The 21,937-nt window shown below is 43.9% G+C and overlaps 2 pseudogenes across 2 annotated transcripts in view; one reads left to right on the top strand and one right to left on the bottom strand.

The window, feature by feature from the left end:
* Positions 1-21,937, top strand: part of LOC148852007 (caffeic acid 3-O-methyltransferase-like) — a 63,535-nt pseudogene that overhangs the window by 21,203 nt on the left and 20,395 nt on the right. The window lies entirely within an intron of this gene.
* On the bottom strand, positions 311-1,940 carry LOC148852009 (caffeic acid 3-O-methyltransferase-like; annotated as a pseudogene). Its single transcript, XR_016099532.1, has 3 exons — positions 1,148-1,940; positions 965-1,029; positions 311-701 (listed from the first exon to the last, which is right to left on the bottom strand). The product of XR_016099532.1 is annotated as a caffeic acid 3-O-methyltransferase-like (transcript).

Here is a 21,937-nt window from a genome sequence, read left to right as displayed (position 1 = left end):
TATAAATTCATTATGGATGGACCATGTCCAACCCATTCCAATAAATACTTTGGACCATTAAATCTTGACTGATCTAATTCATATATGTTATTGGTCTATCCAATCCATCCAAATTGATTTTGGTTTGGATGGGTCCAATCCAAAACTGGTCCATTGACGCCCCTAATCATGGAGACTCAGGAGATAGCAGGAAATAGGAACTTTAGACTTGCTTTAGGAACGAGAGAATATATGTCCAGTGTTTTTGGAATTTGGGAAAGATTATACCAGATTGAAGCATGTGTTATTGGAAAATAAAATATGCACACCATAAAGATCAAACTGCATTTCATTCTTATTCGGATGCATAATTTAAAAAAGTCACAAACAAGTTCGAAGGTAAAAAAGAAAAAAAAAGGAACTAATTATTTGTGGAACTCCATAACCCAAGTATGGTAAGCATTGCAAACAATTTCACAACCAGCAAAGCCCGAGTCTATTGCCAAGGCCTCAAACTCATTTTGTGTCCTCTCTTTTCCTCCAGGGCAACAAGTTAGTACGACTAAATCATATGTGAAGGCGATATTAGAGCGGTAACTAGCTTCTGGAGCCATTGGAAGAATTGATTCAACAATGATCACTTTTCCTAACTTTGGTAGGGCTTTCCAACAGTTTCTCAAAATCTTTAAGCAGTCTTCATCATTCCAGTCATGAAGTATCCACTACAAAAATCACAAAAATTAAAATATATATATATATATATATATATTTGGAGACATTAAATCACAAAAGAACATATCCAGTCTATGTTTTATCACTTCCTTGATTTAAGGACTAATAGACATTATGACTTTCTTGATTTGTAAACTTTATTTGCTTTAAATGACTTGATACTACAAAGAGATTCATGGTGAATGTAATTCTCTTCTAGATATCGTGGGACATATCCATTCTACCCCTCTCAAGAACTAAAAGAAGAACTAACCTTCATAAAAATGGTTTCTCCTTTGGGGACATATTCAAACATATCTCCTCCAACATGTTTCACACCTGTCCCATGGTTACAAATACTTTTTGAGTTTCTGTTAGCTGTTAGAAATTAAAGGAAGTAGAAAAGCTGGGTTTTTTCTACTAATAATTATCAAGCCAAGCCAAATAAAATTCTTACCAGGGTAGGATGGTGCTGCTTCTATCACATGAAGCAAATCAAAATTGATACCTTTGATTTGAGGATACCTAGATGTAATCATTTTTAGTGTGGTTCCATTCCCACCTCCCACGTCAACCACCTCTTTAAGACCTCCAAATCCCTTGTATGTGTCAAGAATCTTCTTCAAGACTATTGTGGTGTGACCTGACATTCCTTTATTAAAGAATTCGTTATACCTTGAATCTTTCTCACAGTACTGAAATAAGGTCATGGTGGTGGTGGAATATTTTGCCCAAATCTGAGATCATAGCTCGGCAAGTAAGATCATACCAGCTATCAATGAGCGACTTGTCCTGATGCAGTAGAAGCAGGGGTCGAAGAGACACTCCGTCCTGGCTGTTGGTGAAAAATTTGCAGACAGGAGCCAAGCCATAACGCCTTTCCACTTGGTCATTGTCCCGTTTGACGAGAGAGCATTTAAGAACAGAGTAGCTCGTCAGTAGAGACAAGAGACGGTCGAGCATGGATGCTGCATCTGGGTTTTCAGTGTGAAGGTGCAAGGCAATCTCTGAAGCCGAGAGGCACGCATCAGGGCCAGCTCTAGATATGATCTCGAACACATCTAGTTCTGTAGTGACTTTCAAGGCCATAGGAAGCACTGAAGCACTTGCCAATTGCATGGCCGCCAATATACAGTTTTCTTCTTCTTTCTCTTCATTTGGGGTTTCAAAGTGATTACTGAGGATTAAAGCCATACTCACTGTATAGTAGAACTAGAAAGAAAGCTACACAGTTAGAATAAAGATAATCCCTCTCTCACGGCTCACAATCTCACTGTTTATGAAATATATAGAGGCTCGTCCATGATGCTAATGACATGTGATGTGAATTATTGATATGATTTGTAGTTTGATGGCAACCAGGTATGCTTCTACTTATACTTTTGGTTTTTTTTTTTCTTTCTTAGCAACGAAAATATCTTCTTCTTTTTTTCTTTGATTAACAGAATTTCACTACACAAGTAAAAAAACAATAAAGCAAATACAAAAAACACCAAAAAAATGAAATTACTCTAATAGCTTAAGCTTTTATGTTGAATGATTATGTAGCAAGGTATCAAGCATAGATCTTACCTTTTCACTTCCTTTGACCTTCATTAAAATGAGCATGCTGAATCAACGTAATAATATAGGCAGGATGGAACTCAAAATTATTTTAATAAGACTGAAATCTTGATAAGATCAATTGCCGATTGGAATCAATCCCCGACCAAGTTGCTAGCAATTAGGTAAGGTTTTTAAATCTCATTTCAATCAATTTGCCCAGTGGGGTTTGGTCTCTTCAGATGAGTGGTTAGACGCATGCCCTTTGTCCTATTTCATAAATTGTTGATTAATTTTTTTTCTGTTCCTAAGGTTGTGTTTGGTTGCAAAATAAATTTGTATTGATGCAAAGTTATAGCAGTGCAAATGATTTGGGTGAAAATTTTGATTTATTTTTGTGCCAAATTTTACCTTATTTTCTTTGATTGTAGTTCAAATAAAATAAATAAGATGTGAAACAGAATAAAGTAAAGCGCAAAACAAAATTAAATCAAAATATGCATTAACCTTATTTGCACTCCTATGAATTTTTATACTAATGCAAACAATTTTGTGTTGCAACCAAAAGCAGCCTAAAGCTCAGTTTGAAAAGAGTAGACACAAATATACATGTAGGGTACAAAATCTTGTATTTTGTATGTATTTACACTACACAATTGTATTTGTACTCTTTTCAAACTGAGCCAAAGTAGTTAGTAGTACTGGTAAGTAATTTCTTTTTTTGGGGTTTCTCGTCTTTGCTCTGTTGTTTTTTTGCTTGTGGAGTGAAATTTTTTTAACAAAAGAAGAAAAAAAGAAGATATTTTCGTTGGTAACAAAGAAAAAAATAAACAAAAGTTTAGGTAAAAGCCTACCTAATGGCCGGTAGTGGTTGTCATCAAACTACATTTCTCATCACGCATTCATATGTCATTAGCATCATGGACGAGCCTCTATATATTTCAGAAATTATGAGATTGTGAGCCGTGAGAGAGAGATTATCTTTACTCTAACTGTGCAGCTTTCTTTCAAGTTCTGGTCTATAGTGAGTATGGCTTTTAATGTTACTCAATCCGAAGTGGTGTATGAACTAAGGAGAACAACCAGGTAGTCCTTGTTGATAGGGTGAGGCCGAGCTACAAAGATGAGATTGCGCTTTAAGACCTGTGACCAAGAAAGAAGTCAGAGGCCCAAGGAATTATCTCTAAGTAATCTCACGCTCAAGTCAGTAAGAAGTGGTAGGTGATCGGGCCGAGCTATGAGGATGTTGGTCCAACCTAAGTAGCAGTACTGGTCCCAGAAGTAGGATCCCTTACCTCGAGCATGGAGTACTTTTTTATGCCCAAAGATCCATATCCTGGCTGGAGGTACTCGGGATAGAGTCCCATTCCCTAGTGGAGTCATCTTTCCTTACTCCTCCTTATCTATAATTGTGCTCATCCGCATGACGTGTAATTGACATGGATGGAAGGATAAAACGGGGGCCACAATAATAGTATAGCTAGGCCAACATGGCCAAGCTAGGATGATGTGGCAGGGCGATAGCTAGGCGGCCATGTGTCTCGTAGGACCAGTTCAGCCATGACCCGTACACCACTCCCCTAGTTCTGAAGTTGAGGAATTAAGTAGTCCAATTCATTCTTCGATTGAAGAACTTCAAGTTGATGTCTAGATGAGCTTCTGGCCCTTTTGGTGTTCCTAGGTGAAGGTCACAATCTTGAGAACCACGCAATATAGGGAATGGTCGAGGAATCTTCCCATTGTCGGCTGCAGAATTCTAAAAGCTATGACTTTGGAATCCGAACCACTCCTTGAAATGTTGCACAGTTGTGTAGCTTGGCAGAGGGCCAAAGTGTCAAACTAAGCTTCCGAGTTCGTCCTGTTGGGGCCGAGGAACAACTCTGGTTCCAAGTGGAACTCGAGCTTTCGTGTCGTGGTGATGCTCGGCCAAGGTGCACCAAGATTTGGAGTTGGATCCATATTTCGGAATTGGGGTTTGTGTCATGCTCGGCTTTAACGTGTCGTTCTTCCAAAATCAGGGCTTAGCTCGATCGTATGCTGAGGAAAGGCCTTTTGCTGAAGGTTGGAGTCCGAGCTCTGGAATTGAAGTTGTGATGTTCAGCCATAGGGCACCGAGCTGCGAAGACAAGTTCCTTCGGGGTTGTCGAGCTATAAAGCAAAAGTCATCATGATTCGTCCATGCCATATCAGTCATTGCCGAGGAGTCTTTCGCTCGTCGACTATAGAACTTAAATGAGAACTGAAGTTTCGATTCCCAAACCACTACCCCAGTTCTACTGTTGAGGAGGAGAGTCATTGGCCAGACTATTCCATGGCCTTGTAGCCTTAAGCAGACTATCTGAGGACTTGAGGGGCCTAGCCGAAGGTCTGCGTCAAAGGCTGGACCGGTACTACGGGTCTCCGTGTCAAAGGTTGGACTAGTATTGTAGTTGAACTGGTGCAATTAATCGGCATAACTACTGCCTAAGAAGGATGCCACATCAGTTTTTGAGGCTTTTCGTCGTACGTTATTGGTCCACCGATTGGTCTTCCAAGGCATTGTTAAAGGTGCTTCATTTGCATCATTGATCTCTTCTTGGTCCATACCCCCGATGGTTATAAAAGGGAAGACAACGGATAGCTCGGCAACTAACACGGCAGATAGCTTGGTGGCCTTCGCTCCTCAGCTCTTGTGAATTGCCTGGTATGTCCTTTTCATCTCATCAGTCCTCTTCCTCTTCTAGGTCCTTCAGTAGTTCCAGTTCCAGCTCTTCACATGGTTCAAACTACGAGCCTGAGCTAAGAGATGTTGTGGCTGCCAAAGTTGAGGAGGCTAAGGCTGGTCCCTTCGAAATGGATACAAAACTTCCTCTACGGGCAGGTCGTCGGTTTGGCACCACGCCCTGCGTCTTGGCACCATGGATATGGCTCGGATCTGAGCTACATATGCTATTCCCACGGAATACCAAATGAGGTGTCACTTCTCGGGGAGATGGCCATTGATGCTCAGCCCGGTGAACTATGCGTTTATGAGCACAGTTTGGAGGTTGGGTTGTGGTTTCTATTGAGCAAAGGGTTCGTCGAGGTGCTAAACTGATACAAGGTGTTGTCAGTGCAGCTGATGCCAAACTCTTTCATGTTCCTGCTCGGACTTATGTCCTACTGTGTCGTCTGTGATGTCGATATGACCCTGGGGATGGTGAACTTTATGCTCCAGCTGAAACACCACCAGCAGGGGTACTACTACTTCTCCACTCGATGGAACATTTGGTCATTAGTTGGGCCCCTTCCTCCATGAAGCACTGGAAAGAGTCGTTCTTCTTCATGTGCATTCCCAAGGGTCCCCCTTTTCCTGCCAAGTTGCGGGAGCTGAGGACAACTCAGCTGTAGCCCTAATGGTCAGCGCTCACTTGGGAGGAGAGGTTGGCCCTCAACATGATTCAAGAAATCGACGTTATCGCATACACATCCTCGAAAACGTTGATGCTCATTGGGCTGAGGAGAGGGTGGCTAGTCTGTTTCCTTTACTATTCATTCATCGAGTTAAATTTATCTTATCTTCCTTTTACTTACATCGGGTATCTTGTGTTGTAGGTACAAGTATGGTTATCGAGGAATAGATTGTTCACCGAATGAAGGCACTTCGACAAAGATAGGAGCAAGCCAGTGTGCAACCGAAAGCTTGCCCCAAGATAGGAGAATGGCCACATTCCGCGAACAGGGGGCTCTTCGGCAATAGAGAGTCCAGCAATAGGAGGTTGAGGAGGACAACATTGTTGTGATCAACCCTAAAGGGGTTCGTCGTCCCATAGGCGCATTAGTAACTAAGGCAGGCAGTAGCTCGGGTCTGCACAAGCCGAGGTGGTCGGCTTGTTTGGATGACAATGTGGAGATGCCTAGGGTTCCCGAGCAGTTATTGCAGGGAATCATGACAATGTCAATAGCTTGGGAACCAATCGAGGTCGGCAACGGAGCACTAAAGTGTGCGCTACTATGGTCTATGGCCTAGGTAGGTCTCCTCTTCTTATTCCTTGTGTTTCATTCTCTTTCTTGGTATACTTATCATGTACATCTACAAAATGCTTGTGCGGCGATCGTGCTAGTTGGTCATCTTAGAGACCTCCAATCAACGTAGGAATGGTAACACTTTGAGTATCTATGGTAGAAGGCCCAGTTGGCCAAGCTATTGGCTGCTAGGGAGAGATTGGCCGCTCTTGAGAGGGAGGTTGCCAAGATAAAGGTATAGTTGGCCAAGTAGGCCAGCCTTGTCCAGGAGCTGAGGTGAGAGATCGCCAAGCTTAAGGCAGAGAAAGAGAGGTTGAGGCAAGAGGCTACTAAGGAGGCAATCAACCAGTACAAGGTGTTAGAGGAGATGCAACTGCAGATGGACGAATACACCAAAGCTTCCCTTGCGGCTGGGATCAACCTCTTTTGTCGAATGATCGTTCGCCGCCATCCGGAGTCGGCCCATGAGTCATAGGGCCAGGGTGCTTTCCATCCGGATTATTCGCAAGGATCCACCAAGGGAACTGATGTTGAGGTCAAAACCATTAATGGTGTTGCTAACTCTACTGCCGAGGATTGAGCGACTTCTTTCTCTCTCTTTTTCTATTGTTTTGTTTTTTTGGGGGGGGGGCTTGGTACGCCAAGCCTTAAGTGATGTAATGAACAATTTTGAGTTAAATATTTAGTGTTTCTTCTGTCTACCCATATGTTGCTATCCTAATGCCATTTTCTTTTCCTAGTCAAGGAAAATCTGGCCAGGCTATTATGTGTATTGGGCTGGGCTATGGCTCAGCATCTTATTATACAGTATTCTGTTGGCCTTATTGCACCATTTTCTGTTGGCTGGGTAGGTTGTGCCTTGGGTGACCTCTTTGTACTCCTATGATTTTAGTCGTGGTTGAGGCATAGGAAACCAGGCAATAACTCAGCATCCCTAGTCTTGTGCCGACTGAGATGTAGTTAGCCAAGGCATAGCTAGATGGGTTATTCCTTGGCATCCCTAGTCTTGTCGTGATCGAGGTGTAGTTGGTCGAGGCATAGCCAGCTGAGTTATGCCTCAGCATCCCCGCTCTTGTGCTGACCAAGGTGTAGTTACCCGAGATCTTTCATTTTCCGAGTTCTCAACCATGGGACACTCAGTTTCCGATCTCATGAGCCTTTGGGGCCCTTCTAGGGCTAGCCGTTTCCCAACTAGCTTGGTTATTAAGCTGGTGGATGTGCGGAGTTCCTCGACCGCCCTCAGGCCTTGGTGGGCGGGGGCGCTATTCCTCCATGTCTAGGCTTAGTCGTTGTCAACTGAGTCGGGTAGCTTAGTCAGTGATACACTACTGAGCTAGGCGTAATGGGCTCAGCTGTTCAGGGATCGGTGGAGTTAACTCGTTTGGCAGTGCTGCTCAGCTTGTGTATGTACAGTGTGTGTGGTGGGCGTGTGCGCACCTTGGGGTCAGAGCTGTAGCTTAAAAGGAAGGAAACTTTTATTACTTGCAAGTTTACTGGTAGTACATCTTGAGATTTCCCGAGTTCCAACTCCTTAATATTAGTCGGCCATCTAGGTCTTCGAGCCTATAGGTGCTTGGGCCCAAGACCTTGGTGACTCTATATGGCCCTTCCCAATTCAGTTTGAGCTTTCCTTCTCTGGGCGCGGGTACTATGACTTTGTAGAGGATGAGGTTGCCATCCTCTGCTATTGTGCTACTATCTTGACATATGCTCGGACCCGGGCTTCCTCAATCATGTCTAACTCTGCGAGAAGGTCCTCGTCATTCTGGTCTCCATCGAAGAGCTCTGTCTAGAGGGTTGGAGAACCAATCTCTACGGAAACCATAGCCTCGGGCCCGTAGGTCAGGCTAAAGAGGGTGTCACCGGTGGCTGCCCCGCGGAGTAGTCATGTATGCCCAAAGTATGCTCGATAGTTCCTTAGCCCACCTCCCCTTGGCCTGGTCTAGCCGAGTCTTCAGGCCATGCAACAAGGTTTGGTTGGTCAACTCAGTCTACCCTTTGCTCTGGGGTCAGTGTACAGTCGTGGTCTGATGGTCGATCTTCAGGTCGAAGCAGAGGGCTTCAAACTTTCGATTAGTGAACTATGTCCCATTATCTGTGATGAGGATGTGTGGAATACTAAATTAGTAGACAATACTTTTCTAGAAAAGTTTCAGGCATTATGCACAGTAATGCGTGCTAGAGCTTCAACTTCTACTCATTTGGCAAAGTAATCCACCGCCACTAGGAGGAACTTCTTTTGAGCAATCACAATGGGAAAGGAGCCGATGATGTTCATCCCCCATTGCACAAACAGCTATGGGCTAGTGATTCGCTTCAGGGGGACTACAGGCTTGTGGTGGAGATTGGAGTGTCGCTAGTAATTGTCGCATCTCCAAACCAATTGGGCCACATCCTGTTTCATCGTCGGCAAAAAATAACCTTGCTAGAGTGCCTTGTGTGCTAGCGTGTGTGCACCAAGATGGTCTCCGCAAATTCCTTTGTGGATTTCCTTGAGGATGTAGTCTACCTCAGATAGGGAGAGGCATTCCAGGTAGGGGAGAGTATGTGACCGGCGGTAGAGTTGACCCTATATAAGGCAATACCGGGCTGATTTGTGTTGGAGTATCTTTGCTTCTATCCAATCTTTTGGAAGTGTGCCTTTACGAAGGTACTGTGTTATAGGGTCCATCCAGGATGGGTCGTGCTGTACCGGGAGGACGAGGAGAGTTGTCTACATGATGCTCGGCTAGGCTAGGGTGTCCAACCGTCCTGATTTGCTAAGGTTGGTTCTTAGGGAGCTGGCCAACTTGGATAGTGCATCGGCTCTTATGTTCTCAGGTCGAGGAATCTACTGGATGTTGAAGTGCTCAAGTCGGTGCATGAGCTCCTGCACCTCCTGTAGGTAACTTACCATCGTGGACCTTATCATCTCAAATTGTCTATGGATCTGGTTGACTACCAAATGAGAGTCATTGAAGGCTTCTATTCTTTGAGCTCCCAGGTCTAGGTAGAGGCATAGCCCAGCGATCAAAACCTCATACTCAGCCTCATTGTTGGATGCTTTAAGCTCGAATCTGAAGTCACGCTCTAACACTTTGTCATCTGGGCCAAGGAGAATAAGATTGGATCTATTGCATTGGTGATTGGATGAGTCGTCCATGTGTAGGGTCCATATAAAGAACGGCGGGGCAGGATACTTGGTGGTGAACATGCATTCAACAATGAAGTTAGGTAGGAACTGAACTTTGATCGCAGGCCAGGGTGCATACTCGATGTCAAACTCACTGAACTCCATGCTCCATAATTAAGCGGCCATATGCTTCTAGTCTTTGGAGGACTTACCTAAGCAGTTGTTGGTGAGCATTCAAATAGTGTGGGCCTGAAAGTATGGTCTGAGCTTTCTGGACGAGGTGACCAAAGCCAAAGCTATTTTCTCCAAGTTAGAGTACCGAGTTTCTGCGCCACCAAGGACTCCATTGGTATAGTAAATCGGCTTCTATATCCGGTCTTCCTCTTTGACTAGTACTAAGTTGACGACCTCATCCCCGGCTGAGAGGTAAAGCAATAGCTCATCCCCTGGGCTCGGCTTGGTGAAGAGACCGGTCCACAGATTTGATCGTTTGAGGGCTTTGGAGAATGGCAGACACCGGTCCACAGATTTGGACATGAACCTACTAAAGGCAAATATTCTACCTATGAGCCATTGTACATCTCTGTGGGTTCAAGGTGATTGCATGTTGAGGATGGCCTGTATTTTCTTTGGGTTTTCCTCAATGCCCCTTTGTGTCACCCTGAACCCTAGGAAATTACCCGAGCCGACCTTAAAAGCACATTTGGTCAGGTTCAGCTTCATCTTGTACTTCCTGAGGGTATTGAAGACTTCTGTAGGTCATAAGGTGTTGCTCGACCTTCCTACTCCTTTCTAAATTTAAAATTGGATCTAAGTAAAAATGCATGGATTGACACGGTTTATTTCTAGACACAAGGCTCCAACAAGCTAGGTAACTGGTCTTTAAATTTCCACCCACTAAACAAATGGGCTTCTCTGGTGAATGACTAGTTTGGGCATTTGGTTAGACTATTAAGACCAAGACCCCAACGACCTACCACCTAGGACCCTTCCTAATAGGGCATAGGATGCTAAACCAATGCAAATGGTGCGTGTAGAGTGTAAGTGAGCAGATAAGCAATAATAGACATAAAGAAGTAAAAAACTATCTAATTATCAGAAAATAAGTAGCTATTACTAAAACAAAAGGAAATAGCACATAACCATGCATATATACAATAAAAGGCAATCAAGCCAAATAAACCCCATGTGGGCCCCACCCATGGTCCGAGAACTCCCTAGTGGAATCGCTAGTCTGTTAATGTCGGGAAAATGACTCACTTGGGCTAGAATTAGAGTTTCCACCCATCAAATTAGGAAATGAAGGTGATGGGACCTCCGAGAATAGTATCAAAATCATTTTGATTCATTTGTTTCACTAAAATTAGTGTGATTTAGAAAAAAATCCAAAATCAATAAATAAATAATTATAAATGCGTTTAAATATAAATACACATGGAAACAACTTTATGCAGATTTACATCCAATGTCTTTCCCACAATTCCAAAATGGTCGGCCCTCTTTGTATATCAATTTCAGATATGCTAGCATGTGCAATTTGTAGTATCTATTTAGAGCAACTGCACTACCCATTAATGTGGTCCCTAATTAGATTTTTATCATCTAACACAATCCATCATGTGAAAGCTTATACACAATCCATCATGTGAAAACTTATTGGGCTTGAAGCATGAAGCATGAACAAGGGCAGTCTTATGCCTTATACTGAAATTTAATTATAATGGGGTGACAAAGATTGAACATTAGACCACTTACAAATAGGCTTTGATACCTTGGTAGATAACCATTCAACATAAAAGCTTAAGCTATTAGATAAGAGAATAAAAAACAAAAACAAAACAGTAAACAAGAAAATGAGCACACACATAGGAATTTTAAAATGGGGGCATTACAATCACACTAATAAACTATGGCTGATACAATCTTGTTCACACACACCACTATTCTATGTAAATGATATTCATAAATAAATAGAATAGGACAATTATTTAGCTTCCAAAACATCAATCATTAAAAATACTGTGAGCGTTGGGAAAATGACTACTTGGGCTAGATTTGGGGTCATCATCCATCAAATTTGGAAATGGAGGTGATGAAACATCCGAGAATAGTATCAAAATCATTTTAGTTCAATAGTGACTCTAGTAGCTTGAGGCACCAACTAAACCAATCTGGGTCAGACTCGGATGTGAGAGGGAAAGGGTTAGGCACCGCTCTCCTGCGTTCAAAGGTCAGGCCCACATGGTGTCCCAAATAAGCACTATTACAAATATAGAATCAAATAAGCACATGGTTTTAATTCACACGATCCATCTGAGTAGAGAGTGTAACACTCGACCTTGCAGCCAAGGGAGAGGTCATTCCATGTCGAGTAGTGTTTGATCATTATGGACTAAGAGATTAAGTGTAAGAGACTATTAAGGGCTGATTACCTAATGAGATTTATTTTACTTAAGTCCATTATCCTTGGGTTCCCATAGGATGGCTAGATTCATGGATCATTTAAGTGTAAATGTTGGGCCCATATTGAGCCCATAGTGATGTGCTTAGGGGTTCACTATGTTTAGTAGTGAATTCGGCCAACCCTTTTTACAGAGGATAAGTTAAAGAAATATGGATTTATGTGAAGTCATTATGGGGTCCCATGCCATACAAATCAGACCTAAATTGACCATGCAATACCCTTGGGTCATGAGCCTTATAAATGATGGGCTTAAGGCCCATAATTAATATGATTAATTTAGCTGCCATATGATAGCTTAATTTGTCGTGTGACAACGGGCAAATCTGGGTATGGAGCACCTAATTTTATAAGAAGATAAGGCGTTATCTCTAATTAGAGTCCAGATCTGATTTAAATCTTGATTATCTCCTAATTAGATTAGTAGATAGCTCCTTGAGAGATTATAAAAGATGAGGGGTGAACCATTTCAAGACAACTCCACATTTTTGCAATTTCTAGTTCACTTTTCACCCCTTTTGTCTCTTAGTTTTTCCTAGTTCGACATCAACTTTTTGAGACTGATTGGGTCATGAGCCTTATAAATGATGGGCTTAAGGCCCATAATTAATATGATTAATTTAGTTGCCATATGATAGCTTAATTTGTCATGTGACAACGGGCAAATCTGGGTATGGAGCACCTAATCTTATAAGAAGATAAGGCGTTATCTCTAATTAGAGTCCAGATCTGATTTAAATCTGGATTATCTCCTAATTAGATTAGTAGATAGCTCCTTAAGAGATTATAAAAGATGAGGGGTGAACCATTTCAAGACAACTCCACATTTTTGCAATTTCTAGTTCACTTTGCACCCTTTTGTCTCTTAGTTTTTCCTAGTTTGACATCAACTTTTTGAGACTGATTTAGATTAGTTCTCCTCCAACTTTCAATAAAAAATCAGGGGATATCAGGCCCATCATCCTCAGTATGGTCCAAGCATTTGGGTCTCAGTTTCATAGAAAACTGTGTTGTTGAACTGGCTTTAGGAATAACATTGCACATTCTTTAGTGGAGCCTGGTTTTAGGACTGATTTAGGCGTGAACTTCAATCATAGGGTTTGCATTTTTTGTATTCGTATCAGATATACATCTCTTTGATTAGTTTCAAATCTAGTCTGATTTAGTGTAAGACCGATCCAAAAAAATACAGTTTTTCAAAGCATAGGGATTTTGATTCATAGAAGAATTAGGAAAATTTTGAAATTCCGATCATTCATCAAGCAATGTTCGGCCACTCATAGAATGGATTGTAACACTTCCAACATTGTCAACCCATTTTAGGGTTATTGACCCCCCCCAATAGTTTAATTGATGTGTTTAGTGAGACCTGCCATTTAGTTTGCCTCTATTACTAAGACATTCATTATAGGTTTAGTTTGTAGTTGTATTAGTTATTAATGATTCTTTTTAGATGAAAGAGTAAAATGACATTTTTGACACCAATGCCCATCAAATTGTGATCAACGCCACACATCTTTTATGATACCAGTTGATTGGACATAAATTTTTCTGATACCATGGTCCAAATGTTTATAAGCAAATTATCAAAACCTGCCAAGCATTAAGGCATGCACTGCACCAAACACATTGCTGACTATATTCATCTAGCTATACAGTTGAAACATCGGTTATATAAAGTATAAGAGATATTCCCAATGTATGACTGGATGAATATGACTAACAAAACAATCATACATTGTAATCAGCAGATCCGAACTCCTTCCTAAGCTGTATGGAGTCATTCAAGCAAAGATTTGGCCATGGATATTGAATATGGATAGGCCTTAGAGAACAATGTATTCAATAGGCCCACACCATTAACAAATAATCTCATTGACACATTATAGGTAAATACCATGGTTTTCAAAACTGGACTGGACTGGAAAAACCGGGAACTGGTCAAGTGACTGGTTCTGTTTTCCCCAAAAATTGGATTTTTCCCCCAAAATTGTTGATTTTGGTCAGTGAACCACTGAACCGGGTGGTTAATCATTCGAACCATTCAAACAGTTTTGACCATTTTTTATTTTATTTTTTTGAATTTTTTTTATTTTTATCAAAACAGGTCGAACATTCAATTCGAATAGTCGAACCATTTGACCTGATAACTGGACCCCTGACCAATTCGGTCACCGGGTCGGTTTTAAAAACGATGGTAAATACGATGTATTGAAAAGCCATCAGGTTGAATTTTTCTTATCAATTTCTAGAAATGAAAGATTATACTATAAATGATAAAAAGTACAGAGCAGCGCTGGAAAGTGGAAACTATTTCCACAATCATCTTGCTGCAGACAAAATAGGGCCCATGGTAAGAGATGCTAAAAATCAAACATTGCAAAAAATTGAATCGATCGAAATTGAATCGAAAATTTGATTAATCGAATCGGTCAGTTTGGTTTCGATTAACTGATTCGACCGATATACATGTTTTTCTATATATTTTCTATAAATTTATATATATTATATTATAAATTAATAAATACATATTATATATAAAAATATATATTTATAATTTTTTATTATATGTTTATATATATTTTTATAATAAATATTATAAAATAAAAAAAAAAACTAAAAAACCGACAAACTGAACCGTTGATTAATTGAACTAATCAACCAGTTAATTGACTAATTTCAATTCGGTTCCAATTACCAATTTTCCGGAAACCAATACTACCGGTTCAATTCACAAAAAAAGCCCACAGTTCGACTACCCACACCGTGAACACCCGTAAGTGTGGGACACGTCCAGTGGGGAGCCCATCCGACCTTGTATAAAATGTCTGGATCTGGATTAGCCTCGTCTTCACCCATGTCAACTTTAACCTCAATAGTCAAAACATGGTGGACTGCTCCTTTTTTGTGGGCTGAAATTTGCACCATGAACATATGAATGAATAAAAAATGGATTGTCCTTTTAAATAAAAAAACATATTTTCAATGTTATATGTAATGTTTAAATTACATGACGAAAAATTATATATTGTCCAAGAGAGAGATTTAAAAAACCGGGCTCTAGCACCCGAGAACCACTAGAATTCAGTTAGAAGAAAATAACAGAAGAGCTGCCAGCCTCAAGGGTCCACCTCCTCCACCTCGTCGTCATCCTTCGGAGAGTCAGGCTCCTCCTCCTCCGCCTGGTCCACCGTCTCAGGATCCAGGCCCTTCATTGTTATGCCGTCAAGGTTGAGCCTAGAGAACTTCTTTCGGACCAACCAGCAACAAAGCTTGAATTTGGAGCAGTAGGAGCTCAAGTCGTACTCCATTTGGAGGTCGTGATACTCCTGGGAGTCCTTGAAGTCCCAGACTGCTTTAGCCTGCTCGGCCACCACCATGGTGTCGAAGTTCCGAGTTCGGTCCTGAAACGTAGACTCCAAGTCTCGATCCTGCTAGAGAAGAAGCTCCCTCTCCGCCACCACCCTCAACGACTCCCCCTTGTAGTGAGCACTCTCCTCAGAAAGTCTGGCGATCTACGCCTCCTGGTCCCGGACGAGCAGTTCCTGGGCCTCGTTCCCCTTGCGAGCCTGAAGGATTTCACCTTGGGCCTAGTTGAGCTCGCCCTGGAACCTTTGCACGTTGGACCTATGATTATGAGTGTTGCCGGAGTGGATGTTGGTATGGAGGGCCATGGCATGGATGACGGAGTTCACCTACCAATAAGAGACTAAGGTTAGAAAAAAGGAAAGGAAATGAAAGAAAAGAACGAGAAGGAAGAGAAAGGCCACTTACCACCATACAGTGAGCATAGGCTAGCTTGGCAAGATCCTTGGGGTCATCCCTCCCTAGTTGGTGACCACCTTGTGGTAGAGCGGCCTAAGTTTCTTTTGCATAGCCACAATGTAATCATTAACACCCTCCCAGTTTTCAGAGGGGAACTGTGGGTAGGGGAAGGGGCGGGATGGCACAAACGGAGGAAACAACCCTTGCCTTGGGAGCTTGCCTTCCTTGAGGTCACCTTCTATGGCAACTCTCTCAGATGGGACCGGTGGGACCTCAAGCAGTGGAGAAGCAAAGTCCGGGTCAGCAGACTCGAACTCAGTACCCGCAGAAGTGGAAGATCAGTTAGGATGCAATCTCTTTGCCTTACGGTTCTGGTTGCTGGGCAGGAGGCGGCGTGCATCAACACCAGGCATGATGGCTGCCAAAAAACCAAATGGTTTTAGTCTAGTAAAAAAAAATTACAAGGCACTACGCAACCTGAAAGGCAACCTACCCAGGCTCAGGCCAGCATGTGTGAGCTTTTCTTCGGTCAAGTAGTCCGACCAATGGAAGCCGGCTGCTGCCCAGGACTGCAGCGTTTTTCAAACTTCGGGGTCCAACTCAACCCCTGAATCCTAGATGGTGGCCATCCAAGCCTTGACGGGGGACCCAGCCCGAACACTTCAGATCGATGCTTCCATTGAGGAGCCTCTACGATCTAAACTGGTATGCTTTCTACTTGAAAATTTAGATGTTTTGCATGGTTTGCTGCAAAAATGTCCGGCATAGACCCTAGCATTATAACTCATAAGCTTAATACTAATCCTGTAGTTAGGTCTGTTAGACAAAAGAAATGCAACCTAGCCCCAGAGCGATGGAGGGCAGTCAACGAGGAGGTCGGGAAGCTCCTTGTAGTCAATTTTATCAGGGAAGTCGATTACCCGAGCTGGGTGGCCAACCCCATTCTGGTGAAAAAGGCTAATGGTAAATGGCGCATGTGCGTCGACTACATTGACCTGAACCGAGCTTGCCCAAAGGACTGCCTCCCACTTTCAAGGATCGACCGTTTGATGGATGCGACCTCGGGGCATGAGTTGCTGAGCTTTCTAGATGCCTACTCGGGCTACAACTAGATCAGGATGGACCCGACAGATGAAGAAAAGACTGTCTTCATAACCGAGCTTGGCCTGTACTACTACAAGGTCATGCCCTTTGGGTTAAAAAATGACGGGCAACCTTTCAAAGACTTATAAACAAATTGTTTGAGCCATTGATTGGCCAAAAAGTAGAGTGTTATGTAGACAACATGGTCGTCAAAACCCAGTTTTCATGTGACTTAATACAAGACTTGCATTTAGTTTTTGAAATTCTGCGAAGATTTAATATGAAGTTGAACCTAAATAAGTGTGTCTTTGGTGTCACCTTGGGTAAATTCCTGGGATACATTGTTAACCGGCGCGGTATTGAAGCCAACCCGGATAAAGCAAAGGCCATCTTAGAAATGAGACCACCTCGAAAAATGAAGGAGGTTCAAAGGCTGAATGGCCGAATAGCCGCTCTGAGCAGCTTCATGTCCAAGTCAGTAGACCGTTGCCTACCTTTCTTTAAGCAATTAAAAGCAAAGGGTTTGAATGGACCTAAGATTGTCAGCTCGCGTTTGACGAGCTCAAAAAGTACCTCGCTAGCATACCGATCTTAACCAGGCCCGAAGAGGGCAATGTTTTAGACCTGTACTTCTCGGCAAGTGATGAAATGGTCAGCTCGGTACTAATAAAAGAGGTAGATTGGGTCCAACGACCTATCTACTATGTTAGTAAGGAGTTGTAGGGAGCAGAGACAAGTTATCCAGAGATAGAAAAGCTGGCCTACACACTAGTTATTGCAGCTCGAAAGCTCCGACCGTACTTCCAAAATCATACTGTTATCGTCCTCACCAACAAACCTCTGAGGCAAGTTCTACTCAAGCCCAAGGTCTCTGGTCGATTGACGAAGTGGGCCATTGAGCTCAACGAGTACGACCTCCAATACAAATCGTGAACTACTATTAAGGCCCAAGCCTTAGCAGACTTCATCGTGGAGTGCACTTTTAGCTCCAAAGTCCCCAGGCCAGTTGAGCATGAGGCCCCTAGTTCGGGTGAGCTTAGAGCTCCCAAGCCGGTTGAGTCCGAGCACCATGAGGTAGCAACTAGTGCGGCATCTCTCCTAGTTAGGCCAAGCGCGAATTGGGATGTGGAGCTCTGGATCCTTCACGTAGATGGCTCCTTGAACCAGTAGGGTTGCGGAGCCGGAATAGTTCTGCACGGCCCAAGTGGCACAAAACTGGAGTATGCACTATGCTTCAATTTTGCAGCATCCAACAATGAAGCAGAGTACAAAGCATTGATAGACGGGCTAGCTCTAGCCAAAGAAGTGAAAGCCAAGCATATCGTCATCTGTAGTGATTCCCAGCTCATGGTTAATCAAGTCACAGGAAAATACGAAGCTCATGAACCGACTATGATAGCCTACTTATCCAAAGTAAGAGAGGCTCTGCTCAACTTCTAGTCACACTTCATCAGGCAAGTCTCGAGGTCGGAGAACTTTGAGGCCAATGCCTTGTCCCTGTTAGCCAGCACCAGTGGTAACACCATGAGAACTGTGTACATAGAGAACCTGCCTCAGCCTAGCATTCTTGGGGGGGCAGAGGAGGTCGCTCCTGTCGTTCAAGAAGAGCTGAGCTGGATTGACCTGCTTGCGAGCTTACTACTACATGGGACCCTCCTTGCAGATCGCAATGCCGACAGAAGGGTAGAGCGTCAGGCAGCCGAATACATCATGATAGACGAACGGCTATACCAAATATCCTACATGCTCCCCTATCTGTGCTGCTTGTGACCTTCCGAAGCCGAGCTCGTACTCCACGACACTCATGAGGGCCTGTGCGGAGAACACTTGGGGGGCAGGGCCCTCGCCCAAAAAGTGCTATGACAGGGATACTACTGGCCAACAATGAAAGTAGATGCTATCAAGCTTGTCAGAAAATGTAACAAGTGCTAGAAGCATGCCAATATCCACCATCAGCCCGCTGCCAACCTCAAGTATCTCACCAACTTGTGGCCTTTCGCACAATGGGGCATTGACATACTTGGACCATTCCACCAGCCACAAGTCAAAGGAAATTCTTAGTGGTAGTAGTGGATTATTTCACCAATTGGGTAGAAGCCGAACCTCTCATGACAATCATAACTCGAAACGTCCAGAACTTCTTTTGGAAGAACATAGTGTGCCACTTCAGGTTACATTGGGTACTGATTTTTGACAACGGTAAGCAGTTCGAGGACATTAAATTCTAGAACTGGTGCCAAGACATGGGGATCTGGCAGAACTTCACTTCAGTCGCACACCCTCAAGCAAATGGTCAAGCAGAAGTCATGAATAGAGCTATCCTCCATGGACTGAAGGCACGGTTAGACCGAGCTAAAGGACTATGGGGAGATGAGCTACCCAGTATTCTATGGGCTTACCAAACCACAAAGAAGACCACTATAGAAGAGACCCCGTTCAACCTCACCTATGGCACTGAAGCAGTCATCCCAGCTGAGATCGAGGTTCCCTCGCTACGACTGGAGCGTACGGCGATAAGGCAAATGAAGATGAGCTACGTACCAACCTCGACATACTTGACGAAGTAAGGGACCTCACATATATCAGGACCATAGCCTACCAGTAAAGAGCAGCTCGGTACTATAATGCTAAGGTCAAGAAGCAAAACCTCCACACTGGTGACCTAGTCCTTTGTAAAGTTATGGTACCTGAGCCCGGTGTTGGCAAGCTCAGACCGAATTGGGAAGAACCCTACCGAGTCAAACATACGAGCTCGAAACCCTAGAAGGGAAACAAGTACCTCAGGCATGGAATATTGTCAACTTAAGGCAGTATTACCTATAACTACTGAGTAGACCACGAGTTACTATCAAAGCCTAAGGGCCAAAAATGCCGAGCTAACAAAGACCTCGACGCGATAAGACCCAGTCGCCTCTATGGCATGGGCGAACTACTGAGTAGACCACGAGTCACTCTCAGAGGCTAAGGGCCAAAATGCCGAGCTAACGCAATCCTCGGCGCAATAAGACCCAGTCGCCTCGATGGCATGGGCGAACTCCAAGAGTCGACTATAAGTCACTCCCTCAGCCTAAGGGCTAAAACACCGAGCTAACTAAGACCTCGACACTGTGGAAGACTTAGTCGCTTCATTGGTAAAGGCAAAGTATTAAGTTTCAGAGGCGTAGGCAGCACGGGTCTGAACCCTATGAAGCCTAGCTCGTCTCGGTATACTGGTTGAACCTGACAAGGAACAACCTCTGAACATACAGTTTGGCATACATGGTAATTACTTCGGGGTATACTATAAAAATACCTCAAGCATTAAGGGATAGCTTGGGGTAACAACTACCAAAAAATCCTACTTCGGGTATGTAGCTCTAACAACTCGAGTGATGAAATTGCTTCGATAGAAAATAAAGAGCACAACACACTTAGTAGAAAAAGAAAAATTCCATTACTAATTTATAAATTAAAGATCGAGCTTAATAGCCCGGTAAGAGTTCAACAAGAGTAAAATAGGGCATAATTGTCCAAGAGAGAGATTTAAAAAATCGGGCTCTAGCACCCGAGAACCACTAGAATTCAGTCAGAAGAAAATAACAGAAGAGCTGCCAGCCTCAAGGGTCCACCTCCTCCACCTCGTCGTCATCCTTTGGAGAGTCAGGCTCCTCCTCCTCCGCCTGGTCCACCGACTCAGGATCCAGGCCCTTCATTGTTATGCCATCAAGGTTGAGCCTAGAGAACTTCTTTCAGACCAACCAGCAACAAAGCGTGAATTTGGAGCGGTAGGAGCTCAAGCCGTACTCCACTTGGAGGTCGTGATACTCCTAGGAGTCCTTGAAGTCCCAGACCGCTTTAGCCCGCTTGGCCACCACCATGGTGTCGAAGTTTCAAGTTCGGTCCTGAAGCGTAGACTCCAAGTCTCGATCCTGCTAGAGAAGAAGCTCCCTCTCCGCCACCACCCTCAACGACTCCCCCCTGTAGTGAGCACTCTCCTCAGAAAGTCTGGCGATCTGCGCCTCCTGGTCCCGGACGAGCAGTTCCTGGGCCTCGTTCCCCTTGCGAGCCTGAAGGATTTCACCTTGGGCCTGGTTGAGCTCGCCCTGGAACCTTTGCACGTTGGACCTATGATTACGAGTGTTGCCGGAGTGGATGTTGGTATGGAGGGCCATGGCATGGATGGCGGAGTTCACCTACCAACAAGAGACTAAGGTCAGAAAAAAGGAAAGGAAATGAAAGAAAAGAACGAGAAGGAAGAGAAAGGCCACTTGCCACCATACAGTGAGCATAGGCTAGCTTGGCAAGATCCTTGGGGTCATCCCTCCCTAGTTGGTCACCACCTTGTGGTAGACAGGCCTAAGGTTCTTTTGCGTAGCCACAATGTAATCATTAACACCCTCCCAGTTTTCAGAGGGGAACTGTGGGTAGGGGAAGGGGCGGGATGGCACAAACGGAGGAAACAACCCTTGCCTTGGGAGCTTGCCTTCATTGAGGTCACCTCCTGTGGCAACTCTCTCAGATGGGACCGGTGGGACCTCAGGCAGTGGAGAAGCGAAGTCCGGATCAGCAGACTCGAACTCAGTACCCGCAAAAGTGGAAGCTCAGTCAGGATAAGATCTCTTCGCCTTACGGTTCTGGTTGCTGGGCAGGAGGCGGCGTGCATCAACACCAGACATGATGGCTGCCAAAAAACCACAAGGTATTAGTCCAGTAAAAAAAAATTACAAGGCACTACGCAACCTGAAAGGCAACCTACCCAGGCTCATGCCAGCATGTGAGAGCTTTTCTTCGGTCAAGTAGTCCGACCAATGGAAGCCAACTACTGCCCAGGACTGCAGCGTTTTTTGAACTTCGGGGTCCAACTCAACCCCTGAATCCTAGATGGTGGCCCTCCAGTGAGTTGGGAAGGGCCACCCTTCGGGGTTATGGACTACGAAATAGTCTCGCTTCTAGGTCGGGATCCTGTTCGGCAGCTCATATAAGAGCTTGAAGCTACGGCGGGGAGAAAAATAGTAGGAACGCCTTTCTGGAGGCACTCCGGGAGAAGCATTCTTGATGCAGAGGATGGTGGAGAGGATGTCAAGGTTGAGGAAGACGTAGGCTAGCCACGAACTGTTCCTGAAAAATCACTATCTTGTTGGGACCATGCTCCCAGGGAAAGTTACCAGAAGGGAGACTGTAGATGAGGTCTCCGGGAAGGATAAAATGAAGAACTAAAGACCTAAGTCACTCCATCGACATGGAGGAGGAACCAAAGCGGTCGGGCACCCTGCCCCAAGAAGTGTAAGCCGTCTCACCGGAGGCCTCCCAAGCCTCCGGGG

Source organism: Nelumbo lutea, chromosome 5 (assembly GCF_056320005.1).
Source record: "Nelumbo lutea isolate HS-2025 chromosome 5, American lotus-T2T, whole genome shotgun sequence".
Classification (NCBI taxonomy): Eukaryota; Viridiplantae; Streptophyta; class Magnoliopsida; order Proteales; family Nelumbonaceae; genus Nelumbo; species Nelumbo lutea.
Note: the sequence above shows the minus strand (reverse complement) of the source record. Positions and strands in the feature narration are given on the sequence as shown.